The sequence below is a fragment of the Elephas maximus genome, chromosome 2, assembly GCF_024166365.1.
Source record: "Elephas maximus indicus isolate mEleMax1 chromosome 2, mEleMax1 primary haplotype, whole genome shotgun sequence".
Classification (NCBI taxonomy): domain Eukaryota; kingdom Metazoa; phylum Chordata; class Mammalia; order Proboscidea; family Elephantidae; genus Elephas; species Elephas maximus.
The window spans coordinates 171,967,506-171,982,179 of NC_064820.1; the positions used below are offsets into that span (position 1 = coordinate 171,967,506).

The window sequence follows — 14,674 nt, forward strand, 5'->3', positions numbered from 1 at the left end:
TTTTTAAGATGTTTAAATAGCCATTAAATATTAGGAGAACAGGTCTAGCAAGCAGAAAAGTAAAGAGTAGAATTGCTCTTGACTACAACGCGCAGCTTGTAATGATTTTGAACGGGAAAAATTGACCTATCTGGAAGTTAACTGTTATTTTTTCTCATTGATGACTTTAAGTGTAAGTTTTGTTTGTATGTACGTATGTATGTATTGGTTTAACTATTTCATTATCCAAGGAATTAATACTATACACTCCTTGTGCCACATCTCCTGAGGCTTTATAATCAATTATTATTTTTTACATATTTTAAAATATACTTTTTATTTAAGAAGTTTTAAATTTACTAAAAACTACAGTATGGAGGGTTTCCATACACTCCACATCCAATTTCTTCCTTTATTAACATCTTACATTAGTATGATACATCTGTCACAATTAATAAAACAATATTGATATGTTATTATTAACTAAAACCAAAAAATGAAACCAAACCTGCTGCCATCGAGTCAAATTCTGACTCACAGTGACTCTATAGGACAGAGTAGAACTGCCCCATAGGGTTTCCAAGGAGTGGCTGATAGATTTGAACTGCAGACCTTTTAGTTAGCAGCCTAGCTCTTATCTACTGCGCCATCAAGGCTCTTCAATTACAAAAGTCCATACTTTAATCAAATATTTTTTAGTTTTTATCTAACGTATTTTTTATGTTCCAAGATCCATTCAGGCTACAATATTACATTTAATCATCATGTCTCCCCAGGCTCCTCTTGACTGTGATAGTTTCCTTGACTTTCTATGCTTTTGATGACTTTGACAGGTTTGAGGGTACTGGCTAGGTATTTTGTACAATATCCTTCAAATGGGATTTTTATAATGTTTTCTTATAATTAGACTGAAATTATGGGTTTTTGGGAGGAAGACTACAGAAATAAAATGCCAATATCATTACAACCTATCCAGGGCGTATGCTGTCAACATGACTTATTACTATTGATATTAACCTCAATCATCTGGCCGAGGTAGGATTTTTCAGGATTCTCCATTGTAAAGTTACTCTTTTCATCCCCTTTCCACACTGTATTCTTTGGAAGGAAGCCACTGTATACAACCCGCACACAAGGAGTGGGTGTTATGCTCCATCTCCTTGAGGGGGGAGTATCTACCTAGATTATTTAGAATTCTCCTGCAATGGAGATGTGTTTCTTCTCTCCCACTTATTTATTCAATTATTATTTATATACGTATGGACTCATGTGGCTGTCGGTTTATTGTACTGTGGGAGCTTGCATGTTGCTGTGATGCTGGAAGCTATGCCACCGGTATTCAGATACCAGCAGGGTCACCCATGGCGGGTGGGTTTCAGCTGAGCTTCCAGATTAGGACAGACTAGGAAGAAGGACCTGGTGGTCTACTTCTGAAAAAAATTAGCCAGTGAAAACCTTATGAATAAGAGCAGAACATTGTCTGATATAGTGCCGGAAGATGAGCTCCCCAGGTTGGAAGGCACTCAGAAGACAACTGGGGAAGAGCTGCCTTCTCAGAGTAGAGTCAACCTGAATGAAGTGGTTGGAGTCAAGCTTTTGGGACCTTCGTTTGCTGATGTGGCAAGATTCACACTGAGAAGAAACAGCTGCAAACATCCATGAATAATCAGAACCTAGATGTCTGAAGTATGAGTCTAGGAAAATTGGAATTGTCAAAAATGAAATGGATCCCATAAACATCGATACCCTAGGCATTAGTGAGCTGAAATGGACTGGTATTGGCCATTTTGAATTGGACAATCATATGATCTACCATGCCAGGAACGACAATTTGAAGAGGAATGGTGTTGCAGATACATGTATAGTGGTTTCAGAATTGCTAACCTGTATCCCCATGAGAATCAACTTTAGGAACTTGAGTACAATATTTATGTGCTGGTTCTTTTGCCCTTGGTTTTACAAACCGCACTCGTTTCCTAAGTTACTTGGGTCAGTACCTTTATTTTCCATCTCCTTCAGTGAGATTGTTTCATAGATTCGTAATATAGTTAGATTGTTTTGTTACAGTCTGCAATCTATCCTGTGATCTCCTGGCCTCCTAGATAGTTTTTTAAAAATTTGCATACATTAAGGTTTACTCTTTGTGCTGTACCGTTCTAAAGGTTTTCCAAATGTTTATATCATGTATGGACCATTACAGTTTCATATAGAATATGCCCTAAAATATCTCTGTGCTTCATCTATTCAACCCTCCCTATTTCCCCTTGAGCCCCTGGCAACCACTGACCTGTTTATCATCTCTATAGTTTTGCCTTTCCTAGCATCTCATACAAATAGAATCATACAGCACGTAGCCCCTTTAAACTGGCTTATTTCACCTATCAATATGCATAGCTCTATAGTTCATTCCTTTGTTTCTGAATAACATTGTATTGTACAAATTGTATGGATTTACTACAGTTTGTTTTCATTTCACCTATTGAAAGGCATCTTGGTTGCCTCCAGTTTGGGGCAATTATGAATAAAGCTTCTATAAACATTTGCCTCCAGGTTTTTGTGTGGGCATAAGTTTTCAATCCATTGTGTAAATACCTAGGAGTGCAATTGCTAGATCTTACAGTAAGTCTATGCTCAGCTCTGTAAAAACCTGTCAAACTGTCTTCCAGGTGGCTGTACCATTTTAGTTCCCACAAACAATGAATGAGAATTCATGTTGCTCTGCATCTTTGCCAGCAATTAGTATTCTCAGGGGTTTTTGTTTGTTTGTTTAGCCGTTATATTAGGTGTAAACCCATTACCCATTATCATTGAGTCAATTCCGACTCACAGTGACCCTATAGGACACAGTCAAACTGCCCCATAGGGTTTCCAAGGCTGTAACCTTTAAAGAAACAAACTTTCAAGTCTCTCTCCCATGGTACCTCTAAAACCAAAACCAAACCCGCTGCCATTGACTCGATTCCCACACAAAGTGACCCTATAAGACAGAGTAGAACTGCCCCTTAGAATTTCCAAGAAGCTGCTGGTGGATTTGAACTGCTGACCTTTTGGTTAGCAGCTGAACACTTAACCACTGTGCCACCGGGGCTCCATCTAGTAGGTTCAAACTGTCTACTGTTTGGTTAGCAGCCAAGTGCTTTAACCACTGTACCACCAGGGCTCCCTTCTAACTCTAAAAGATGTATAGTTGCTAAATTAGTTAAGTTTTGCATAGTGATCACCTATATTCAATGGAAAAATATCACACATCAAAATACATATGGATTTATGACAGCTTTGATTGCTAGATGCTTTCCTTTACATAATACTTTGATCACCACGAAAACTTGGCATTTACCACATATTTCCTCTAAGGATCTAAAATACAGTATAGTGTATTGGTTACTCACTGTAACTTTGGCTTTTAATAAACTGGGTTTTAATCTGGCCTCTGCCATTGACCATCTTCAAAACTGTGGGTAAATTATTAACTTTACCTGCTTCAGTTTCTTTGTCTTTAAAATAGGGACAATACCAGAAGCCAGCTGCAGATTTTTCGAGAGTTAAATGAGTTACTGCACAGAAAGCATTTGCCACAATGCCTGGAACACGGCAACCATATGGTTAGTAGTATTATTACTATATTGCTACTGCTGCTGGTGCTGCTAGTACTACTACAAAAGGCTTTAGTTCTTCCTTGAAAACGATTTTCTTCTCAGTCCTTCACTTTTGAACTGCACTGATCTTTTTCACCCAACCATGCCTCATAAAAATAGAATAAACACACTTCACATTCATTATATATCTCACAGCATGATTTTTTTCTGCTCTGAAGAGCTTGGTGGAATAGATATTTACAAAGGTAACCTCAGTGTTACAACTCATTGGCTTCTGGTTATTTTTTGTATTACTAATAATCCCTTACACTTGCTCAGTGCTTTAGAGTTTACATAGTGCCAGCTTCACAGGTATTGTCTCCTTTGATTCTCAGAACAGCTTTCTGAGGTGGACGGGGCACACTTATTAGCTCCTGATTTGGGTGAGGTCAAGGGACTTGTCCCAAACAATAGTTAAAAGTGGGGAGCCAGGGTTTGACTCTAGGTTTTCTAAATCTCCATTCCCGGCACAGGCTGAGTCTTCAGATAAAACAGCAGATACAAGGTGCCTGCGATATTCATTGTTGTTGTTAGTTGCCATTGAGTTGATGCTGACTTACGGTGGCCCCATGTGTTACAGAGCACAACTGCTTCATTGGATTTTCTTGGCTGTAGTCTTAATGGAAGCAGATGGCAAGGTCTTTTCTTTCTCAGTATCACTGGGTAGGTTCGAACCACCAACCTCCTGGTTAGCAGCCTAGTGCTGAACCACTGAGCCACCAGACCTCCTTTAGATTGCTAATATTTAGGAGTGTGGTATCCACATTTAGCTCTCTTTCTGGGACTTGCACCAATCTACCTTCCCCACTAATTCATAGGGCTAAGCTCCTAGCCTCTTTGTTAGTATTGTGAGATGCCACCCCCTGGTTCTGTCTCATTGTCCTGGGATGTCCAAGGAAGAGCCGCTCAGATATCCTCTTCTGGTGAAAAACTCTCGGAGCCCAGGGACAGCAAGTTTATAAATGCATGTGGTTGGAACTGTGTGGATAGACATATTCTAGCACAGGAGCAGAGAACTAGAAAGTTCTTTTCCACCAAGAGAGAAAAGAAGCATAAACATTAACACAATGAGGTGAAAAAGAGAAAACAGCCAGCCAGTGAGGATAGGGAGAGAGAGAGAGAGGAGGAGGGGGAGGGAGAAAGAGAGAGAGAAAGAGGGAAAGAGAGAGAGGGAGAAAGAGGGAGGGAGGAGGGAGAGAGAGGGGGAGAGAAAGAGGGGGGAAAGGGGGGAGAGAGGGTGGAGAGAGAGGGTGGAGAGAGAGAGGGAGAGGGGGAGAGAGAGGGATAGAAGAGAGAGAGGGGGAGAGGGGGAGAGAGAGGGAGGGAAAGAGGGAGGGAGAGGGGGAGGGGAGGAAGGGAGAGGGGGAGGGGGTAGAACGGGGGGAGAGAGAGGCAGACAGATACTAAGAGACAAGGGACTGTAAGGTCAGGCAGGATTCCATCCTCACATTTTGTCTCTTCCAAAGCCTTTGTTTCATTACTTTCCATGTATTTCTCTGGTATCTTGATTCTTTAAAATCGATTTCCTGCCTTTCTCAACCCCTCTTTGAACTACTCTGGCAAGCAAAAAAAACCCTAATTTTTACAGGGAGTGAAATTCTTTTCACGCAAAACTTGCTTTTGAGCTGCAGCCAGTTAGGCTTTCAATAGCAGCATTAACTTTCATAAGTGACGGGCCACTCCTTAGCTAGTTTGTGGATCCTGCACTCCAGGAGGTACTCAAGTACTTAATAGTATATCCACCTTGATGCAAATAACCCTTTAAAGCATCCCAGGATCTCCGCAAGAGTGGGGGCTTCTTAGGTCAGCTATTTCAATCCTCTGTCCTACTCAGAATTCTGTCCTTCCATCTTCCCTGTGGGTATTCAGACAGTTTTTGCTTGAATTCTCCCAGTGCTGGGAAGCAAAGCATAAAAGTGTGGGCTTGGGAGTAACACAAGCCTTTGTTCAAACCTGCTTCTGGAACTTTCTAGCTTTAAAATCTGGAACAAATTATTTGACATCTCTCAGCCTTCACATCCTCATTTGCAAAGTGGAGATAAAAAAAAAATTCTACATTGTGGATTTTTTTTTTTTAATGGGACTTTTTTTTTTTTTTATATATATACACTGGGTTTGGTTTTGTTTTGGTTGTATATGAAATAAAGCATGTCCAGTACCCAGTACAGTGCCTCAGCCATAACCCACTACCACTGCTAAGAAATGTTATGCGCTCCCGGCCTTTTGAGGTGATTCTTCATTCATTCTTTTTTACATGGAAACAGGGACTCCTAACTGTGTGGTCTGCAGAATCCTTGTGTAGGACATGACAGGCAGTCACGGTGACTGAGTCCGAGAGCCTGAGAACAAGTCTTCGATCTGTAGCTTGCCTGTATGACCCGTGTTAAGGGGATCTGTGATAACTTCCACAGATTCTTTTAAATAAATGGGGAGTTGGGCAAGTGGATATTTGAGGTCTCCTGGGTTTTTACAATACAAAATAATATGACTCTAATATTCACCATTTACATTACGATTTTGTTTACAATAAATAAATCATAATACTATCAACTATCGTGTTCTATTGCTTGGTAGAGAAATGGCAGAAAAACTACCACCTCCAAAAGAAGCCATTTTGAATTTTGGAAAGCTTTAATTGTCAAGCATCTCTGTGTAGTCAGAGAAAATCTGCCTCAGTGCAGTTAATTAGTCCTAGTTCTTTCCTTCTCTTGGTCAGTGGCCCTGGTCCCATGGTGACAAGATTACCCAAAGCTGTCCTGTTTTCATTCCAGTTGTTTTCGTAATCTCCCCATTTCTTTCCTTTCTCTAATAATCCATGTTGGCCTATTCAACTTCTTTCCTTCACATTCAAGTCCCCAAAGTTTGGGTTTTGTGAAGCAATAAAGGTGAAATCTATTGTAAAATAAGATTCTGACTTACAGTGGGACATTTGGAATACATGATGGTTTTAGAAATTTTTTTGCTTCTGTCCACTGATATTACCTCAAGGAACTAGAGTTTTGGGTAAATACTTTCTTGGCTTTGTCCTCTCCTATGTTCCAAGCTTTCCTTCTCCTCCCTCCTACTTGTCTCCCAAATCCCTGGCTTCCATCCATTCATGCATGCACGGATTAATTCATTCCTTGAATATTTATTGAGTTGCCACTACAGACAAAACCTTCTATTACTTCTGATCTATAATTCAAAGATAAAACTATCTGCACCTTGCCCTCAAGGAACTCACGGTGTAATAGAAGAGTTAGGACACAACACATGCAACCAAAACCCAAGACAGAATTAGTAACACAGCTCAACATATTTCAAATCACAAATTGCAACTGATTAGCAGGTCATAGAATCAATTAGTAGGTAATGACCCGAATTAAAAACAATAACAAAAATTGAATATTGAGTGAAATATTGGAGTCAATCACACATTATGGGTAAGTGTTGTTTTGTGAAGTTTTTATTTAAGGGATATGTTTGTGTGTGTGTTTGCAGGGCTATGGTGTAATGCGATTCATAGAGACCCTACAGGGAAAAGCAGAACTGCCCCTAGGATTTCCTAGGCTATAATCTTTACAGAGGGAACCCTGGTGGTGTAGTGGGTAAGTGCTACAGCTACTCACCAAAAAGTTAGCAGCTCCAGTCCACCATGCACTCTTTGGACACTCTATGGGGGCAGTTCTACTCTGTCCTATAGGGTTGCTATGGTTGGAATTGACTAGATGTCAATGTTTTTTTTTTTTTTTTTTTTTTTTAATCCTTACAGAAGCAGACTGGCACATCTTTCTCCCATGAAGCGGCTGGTGGATTTGAACTGCTGACTTTTCAGTTAGCAGCTGAGCACTTAACCACTGCACCACCAGGGCTCCTATGAGTTGGAATCAACTCAATGGCAACTGGTTTTGGTGTGATATGAGTGTTTTACTGTGCATTACACTCAAAAGTTTGAAGACAAGAACACCAGCTCAGGAGAGGAACAGAGAGAGAAATGGGTCTCAAACTTTAATGTGCATATGAATTACCTAGGAATCTTGTTAACAGGAAGAGTGTCATTCAATTGGTGTGTGATGGGGCCTGAGATTCTGTTTCCAACGAGCTCCCAGGTGATATCACGGGCACTTGTCCACACAAGGAGATAGAGTGCTAGACTGAGAGACTATTTCCAGCAGAAGAACCTGAGGAAGACTTCGAAGCTATTCATTTGTGGCTTCAAGTGCCTCCAAAGTGAGATAGAAAAGGAGATTTTCCCCTTCTCTTCCCCATTTTCACTTTTGGTTGATTGATGGAAATCCTCGTCTACCCTATTCTCCTCCAAAAGCTGCTGCTGTGCACTTCCCAGGTGCTGGATATTGAAGCCTACAGACTGGAAACCCTGGTGGCGTAGTGGTTAAGTGCTACGGTTGCTAACCAAGAGGTCGGCAGTTCAAATCTGCCAGGTGCTCCTTGGAAATCCTATCAGGCAGTTCTACTCTGTCCTATGGGGTTGCTATGACTTGGAGTTGACTCGAAGGCAGTAGGTTTGGTGTTTTTGTTTTTTTACAGACTGGATAAGCTTCAGACCAACAACAACAATCAACAACCAGTTGCTGTCACTTCTGATTCATGGTGGCCCCACGCGTGTCAGAGTAACACCCTACAGAGCACAGTTCTAAATAGGTGATTTTTCAGAAGTGGAGTGCCAGGCCTTTGCTCCAAGGCAAATGTGAATAGACTCAAACCTCCAACCCTTTGGTTAGTAGCTAAACGTGTTAATCTTTGCACCACCTGGGGACTCCAAGGCTTCAGACCAGTTATTGTGAAAAGCTCCGCTGCTGTCTCTTGGGTTGGTCCCCAATTTTCCACTGTATCTCAAACACCTGTGCCTTTCCATACAGTGTCACCTGCAATTAATGACAGGGTACTTTCTCTAAAGCAGGCTTTTATGAACAGGAACAGGAAGATTTTCATTTATTTTGGCTTCTACCACATTTCATCAGACTTCTATCACCTTGGATCCAGATAGCTGCCTGGATCTCCTAATAGTTTTCTCTGCTTGCAACTCCTCCCTCCTCCCCCCATCTTTCCTTTTCTAATCCATCTGTACAGGGACATACTGATCATCCTAAAATGAAGATATCATTTTCTTTTACTGCTTAAAACCCTTCTGTGGCTCCACATGGCCTAGGCAAGCCCTCTGCTCCTGCCAGACTTGTTTGCTGCTTGTTCCAATGTGTCCTTCTTCATCCTTCATTTCGACCTCTCTCTTCCTCTTTAGTGATCTTGCTTTTCCAGCTATCTGAATCCTGCCTACTCTTTAAGATTTAGCTTAAGTCCCACTGTTTTCATGAAGCCTTTTTCGGAAACCCCAGAGGGAATGAGTCTCTCTCTCTCCCCTTTTCCTAACGTCTCATCACAATAATGCTGACCATAGTTTGTGTACTGGCCTGTGGCAGAAAAAGCACAGGATCGGCAGTAGGAGACCAGGCTGGGGTGTGATCTAACTGGTTGTACTTGACCTTGGGTAAGCCACCTGCCTTCTCTGAGCCTCAATTTCCCCATTAAGGCAATAAAAAGATTGGAGGTAATGATCTTTAAGTGACTGCACGTGGGAGGTTGGTCATATGCGTGTTTTTGCAAGTTTGTTAAGTTTCCTGAGAAATCTCACTTTCTATTATTCTTGTGAAATTTTCATATCTTAATCATGACTTTTGTTATCGAACTATGACCCATCTTTTGAATTGTCTTCTAATTTTTAAATTCTCACATCTATTTGTTTTGCCTTTTTTACTTATACCAGGAGTAAGATTTTTTGACTGGAGCAACGAGGCCCAGAGACGGCCTACCTAAGGGCCCACAGAGCTGGGCAGAGAACGCAATGCCTAGCCAGCCAGGTATGGCCCTTATACTCCACGATACAGGCCAGCTTCGCTCAAGTGGGTGCTCACTCATTATGTGTTAATTTATTGGAGGTTGTCAGGCCCTCTTGCAAACCAACTCCCTTCTCTCTGGAAGGAGGAGCCCCTTGGAGTCTCGGTTATCGAGAAAAGTGCTTCCCCCGAGAGGAAGGAGGGGCAAGCCAAAACAAGCTCCCGTTAGGAACCCACATACTGCTCCACGCGGCGTTTCTGGACCTTCATCTTCGTGGGGAAGCGCGGAGAGGGGTTCAAGGATACTTGAACCCTGTTCCTTTGGCGGAGACACGTAGTCGCCTCTGGCCTCCGCTCCCGGCTGATCCTGCGGAGTGGAGCGCCCTCCCACCCCACACCCCCGCCGCGTTACACTCGGGCTCCCTCCGCTCTGCAAAGGGAGGGGGGAATTGAGGGGAGGCTTGCACACCAGTCTTCCCGTTACCGCAGACGAGGCGCCCCGCGCCCTCGGGAGCCTGTCGGCGGCTTCCCCTACGCCGCACGGGTGTGCAGGCTCTCCTCGCCGCCCCCACCCGCGGCTCGCCCTCGCTCCCTCCCTCCAGCCCCGCCGGCCTGAACGCGCACACCGGGGCTCCGGCACGTGGGCGCGCGGGAGGCGGCGGCCGCTGCTGCCGCTGCCGGAGCCCAAGCCCTAGCCCGAGCCGGTGAGATCGCCTTCCATGCTGCGGGCGCTGCGGCCGCCTTACGTTCAGCCTCTGGCTCCAGCCCAGCCGGGTGAGCCGGTGAAGCAGCGAAGAGGCGGAAGACGAGGGAAGGAGGAGGGGAGCGGCGGGCTGGGGCGAGCCGGGCTCTGAGCAAGGGGCGCCCGCAGTCGGGAGGAGGCAGCCCGGCTCTCTGGTTCGCTCTCCGCTCCAGCCGCTGCTGGGGACTCCAGGCAGGGCGATGCCGCTGCGCTCCTTGTAGGCGGCGGCCGGCGGAGGCTTCCTGCAGCCGCTTGGCCCTCGCCGGCTCGCTTTCCACTGGCTAGTCCCTCGTCTACCCTGGAGGACGCGCCCGGCCGCCCGAGCCCGAGCGAGCGCGAAGTCCGAAGTCCGCCCCCAGCGCCGCCAACTTCCCCGGGAACCCCTTTCCCCGCCGCAGCCTGTGCCAGCCCTGGAAGCGATGCGCCCCCAGCCAAGCGGTGCGCCCTCTGCCAACTCGCCACCCATGGGATCGACTGCCCTCGGCAGCCCCGCTTGGAGTGCGTAGCCTTCGCCGCGTGGCCCGAGAGAGGAGCGAGATACCAAGGCGTTTCCTGGACTCCGCGCGCGCAAGTCGGCTGGGGTCCCCTGCGGAGACAGAGACCACATCTAGGGGTGAGTGATCTGCTGACAGCAGCACCCTTTACCCCAGCTGGGGCTTGCAGGGATGGCAGGGAGAGGCGAGAAAGTTGCACCTATCCTGGGATCGGCAGCGGAACGCAACATCGGATCCCCCAAACCAATCGGTTTCGAGGCTTCCCCTGAATGCCTTCATCTCTGTGCCTGGCAGGCAGCCCCCTTCCCTTCCCAAGGAGAAAAGGGGCTCCCTGAAGCAGGCCACTAACTGTTCATCAACGGGCCATTTGGGGCTTTTCATCCGCCCGCGCGCTAAGCAGGCACTCAGCGTAAGCGCTTGGAGATCTGCAGCCGCCTGGGCGCGCTCGGAGATCACGGGTAGCCCCGGCCCCTAAGGCAGGCTGAGCTCGCTTCATTAAAGAGAAGTGACTGCTGGAATATTAAGGAAGAGTGTGTGTGCGTGTGAGAGAGAGAGAGAGAGAGAGAGTAGGCAGGGAAGGTAGCTCGCGGAGGAGGCTCGGGTGAAGTTTATTTGCCTCTAAGGGATCCCGCAGCCGGGGTACTCTGCTCGGCGGTGCGGGTTTGGGGGCACAAGATCCAAGGCGGCCGGACAGAGTTCAACAGGTGGCCTGCGCGTGCTTCCAGTGGCCAGGCACGGGGGAGGGTAGCCGGTTCCTCTTTGGGGCCCAGACTGCAGTGGTCGCTTCTAGCGGCGCATTTGAACGTGGATCAGGAAATGCACTCTCTGCTCTAAGGCCCGATTTGGGGTGAATGTGTGTGACGCATCCAAATCACTCCCGTCGGAAAACAGCGGCCCCATTGTGTGCCTGACTGAGGTTTCAACTTGCAGGCAACTGAGGGGCCATTCAGCTGGAGCGATGTGGATTTGGCTGGTACTCGGACGCGAGCCCCGGCCTTTCCCGTGGTCCCTGGCGGCGGGTATTCCAGCTCTCCAGGCTGGGCGCCAGCCAAGCCTCAGCAGCGTTTAGCTCCTCTGTACTCCCCCAAGGGGAAGAAGAGTTTCGGGAGCCCTAGGCGGCGTGGCGGGAGTTTAGTTTTTACCTGCCTCCTGCAATTTTATCCTGAGACTCAGACGCAACGCTGAGGTGTGGGTGTACACACAGTGCGTGCGGGTGTGTGGGGACGGGTTGAATTTGAGAGTTGGATGAAAAAAGACTTGAAAGAGATAAAGTTCTGCACTCACACAGGGAGAGGGCGGGGCTGAGCGAAAATTTCTCGTGAACTCACTAACCCTTTTCGATTTCTGTTATGGGAAGTGCAGAAAGCTCTGGGCCTGAGCTTGGTGGTGGTGTAACGTAGCATCTTATTGCGATGCCTGCCGCATAACTTCTCCATCCCCCAGTTTTCCCATCTGTGGGTTGGGGACAATTATTGCTGCCCAAGGAAGAAGCTCCAAGTCGTCTGCTCCAAGTCGTCTACAAAGGGGGCACTTAGAAGTGGGTGTCCCATTGGACGATGGATGAGCTGCTGGGAGAGGGGCTCATGAATAGCAGGCACTAAGTTTTTACGTAGTTTGTGTTTTGAGAGGGTTGGTTGGCTTTGGGAAGACTGAAGGAGATTTTAGGGAGCTAAAGCTTCCTTAACACTTCCTTGGCACCACTGCCCGCCCACCAGTTAGGGAGCTGTGTGTACTATGGGAATAAGAGATGGGTGCTCAAAATTGCTAAAGCAGCGTCTGCTGTTAGTGCTTGGCCCAGGAGCTTCTTCTCGGATGGATGGGGATGGATGGAGGCTCTGGGTACTGGAGTGTTTTGGCCTTTTGGCCTCTACTTTGTGATTGCTACTGCATCCTTCAGGCTCAGTTTTGTCTCCCTTCACATAAGTGTCCCTCCTCACCCAGGCCTCTGAAGAAGATCTAGGTTAAGTGAGTCCCTTGACTTAGCGCACAGGCTGGGTGATTTAGCCTGGGGACATATGCTAAGGTGTCCTCTGGAGGTCAGTATTGGGTGGGAAGCCAGGTCTTGGTTGGAGCTGGGGCACCAAGAGGGCTTGTGGGGAGCAACATATTATGTGTAATAGACAAAAAAAAAAAAAAAAAAAAAGATAGGGACAGACAGGCAGACAGATACGGAGCCAGGGAAAGAAGAAACAGGGAGATGCATGTGTGTGTGTGTGTGATGTGTATATAGAGAGATACATAAAGAGAGACAGACACACAGGAAGATGGAGGGAGGGAAGGAGAGAGAGACATGCAGAAACAAAAGGAGAGAGAGAGCAAAAGACAGATGAGAGAAAGAAAGCTACAGAGTGGGGGAGCAGAATAAGAAGAGAGAGGAGTGGGAGAGAGAGGTGGAAGGGAGGGAAAGGAAATCCTAAGAAGCGTGTAAGAGGAGAAGGCAAAAGGGGAAAGGAACAGGAATCCAAAGGAGAGGTTGTAGGGTGGGCAGAAGAGGAAGGGTGGGAAAACAGAGGAGGCAGAGGTAGGGACGAGACATGCACTTTTTATGTTTGGTTTTTGTAAACCAGGCTGCCATTTGAAGGAAGTTGGCATAATCCGCATCCCTTAGTGGCCAACCCTTGGTTAGTGTTATTTCTCTGGGGAGTTGAGAATTACGCCGAAATTGGACACCCGCTTGGAACCCAGCTGCAGTGGAGATGACAAGAATGTCAGGAGTGTAGCTTCCTGATAACACGCACAGGGCCACAAGTGGATTCGCCTTCTCAGCTTTTTTCTGGGTGAATACTGGAGAATTGGGGGTGTTGTCTTATGAACCATATTTACGTGGGATTCTCTAAGCCCTATTTACAGAAGAATCTCCTGGGAGCTTCTGAATAAAACCAATTAAATTACTGGACTCATTCCCTGGGAGTCTGATCCAGTAGGGACAGGAAGGTGCCTCAGTTGATTCTAGAGCAGGTGGCCCCTGAACCACACTTTGATAAACATGGTGTAGACTGTGTTAACACCCTCCTAGAATTTGTTCCTGTACTTTCTCTTAAGAGATGTATTTAACACCTCTTTTTAAGTGGCCCCTCCTCTCCTGAAAGGTGCACTTCCTGTGAGTTTCTCTTGGTAAAATAACAGACTCAAGGAAGGAGCTCAGCTGGGCTTACCTTTCCTTGAGCCTCATTAATCGCAGTATTTCCTGAGGCGAACTGAGACTCCTCTGGCTGACCTTGTCAAGGGTGTCCACCACTAATAGACATTGAGTATTCACTCGGCAGGACGAGTCCTGGGCATTCTTTATACACTATCTACCCATTTAACCCTCACAGTGAAGTATGCCATTGGTGCTGTTATTAATTATCTGCATTTTACAGCTGAGCACTCAGAAACTCAGAGCAATTACATTTCTTGTCTCTCAGAAATTATATTAGTTGTCTGTAGTCCTGCACCTAGAAAGTGTTGTTCATTGCCTTAGAGTTCATTCCAACTCATGGCAACCTCGTATGTGCAGAGTAGACCTGATCCATAGGGTTTGCAAGGCCATGACCTTTTGGAAGCAGATCACCAGGCCTGTCTTCTGAGGTGCCCCTGGGTGGGTTCAAACTGCCAGCCTTTCATTTAGTAGTCTGGCACTTAACTGTTTACATCACCCAGGGACTCCTAGCTAGAAAGTAGCAGTGCTGAACCCAGGTTTGGTTGACTCCAAGGTCTAAGCTCCTAATTACATACTCTTTCAGCTCCCCATCCTAACATCCTGTTGTAGACTGAGAGGGCCAAAAGATTTTTAGAGAGCTTTTCCAAGCATTCTCCCTCTCCACTCTACCACATGAAGAAAATGAGAATCGACTGAAGAAACTGAGAAGCGACTTACCAGAGATCCTACAACCAGTGTCAGAATGGGATAGAGCCCTGGAATCCGGAGTCCTAGTCCAGCATTCTTCCCGCTCCAGCCATTATTACATCTGGCTGACCATCACGGTTGCGTGAGCATCTTGGTCAAAAACG

The 14,674-nt window shown here is 46.2% G+C and overlaps 1 protein-coding gene across 3 annotated transcripts in view; it reads left to right on the forward strand.

The window, feature by feature from the left end:
• Window positions 1-9,927: 9,927 nt before the first annotated feature.
• The window catches only part of SGCD (sarcoglycan delta), a 1,252,876-nt gene continuing 1,248,129 nt past the window's right edge, over window positions 9,928-14,674 (forward strand). For all 3 annotated transcript variants that reach the window (XM_049874193.1, XM_049874194.1, XM_049874195.1), the window contains exon 1: window positions 9,928-10,800. The gene's annotated coding sequence lies outside the window, so the exon portion shown is untranslated. The remainder of the gene's footprint in view (window positions 10,801-14,674) is intronic.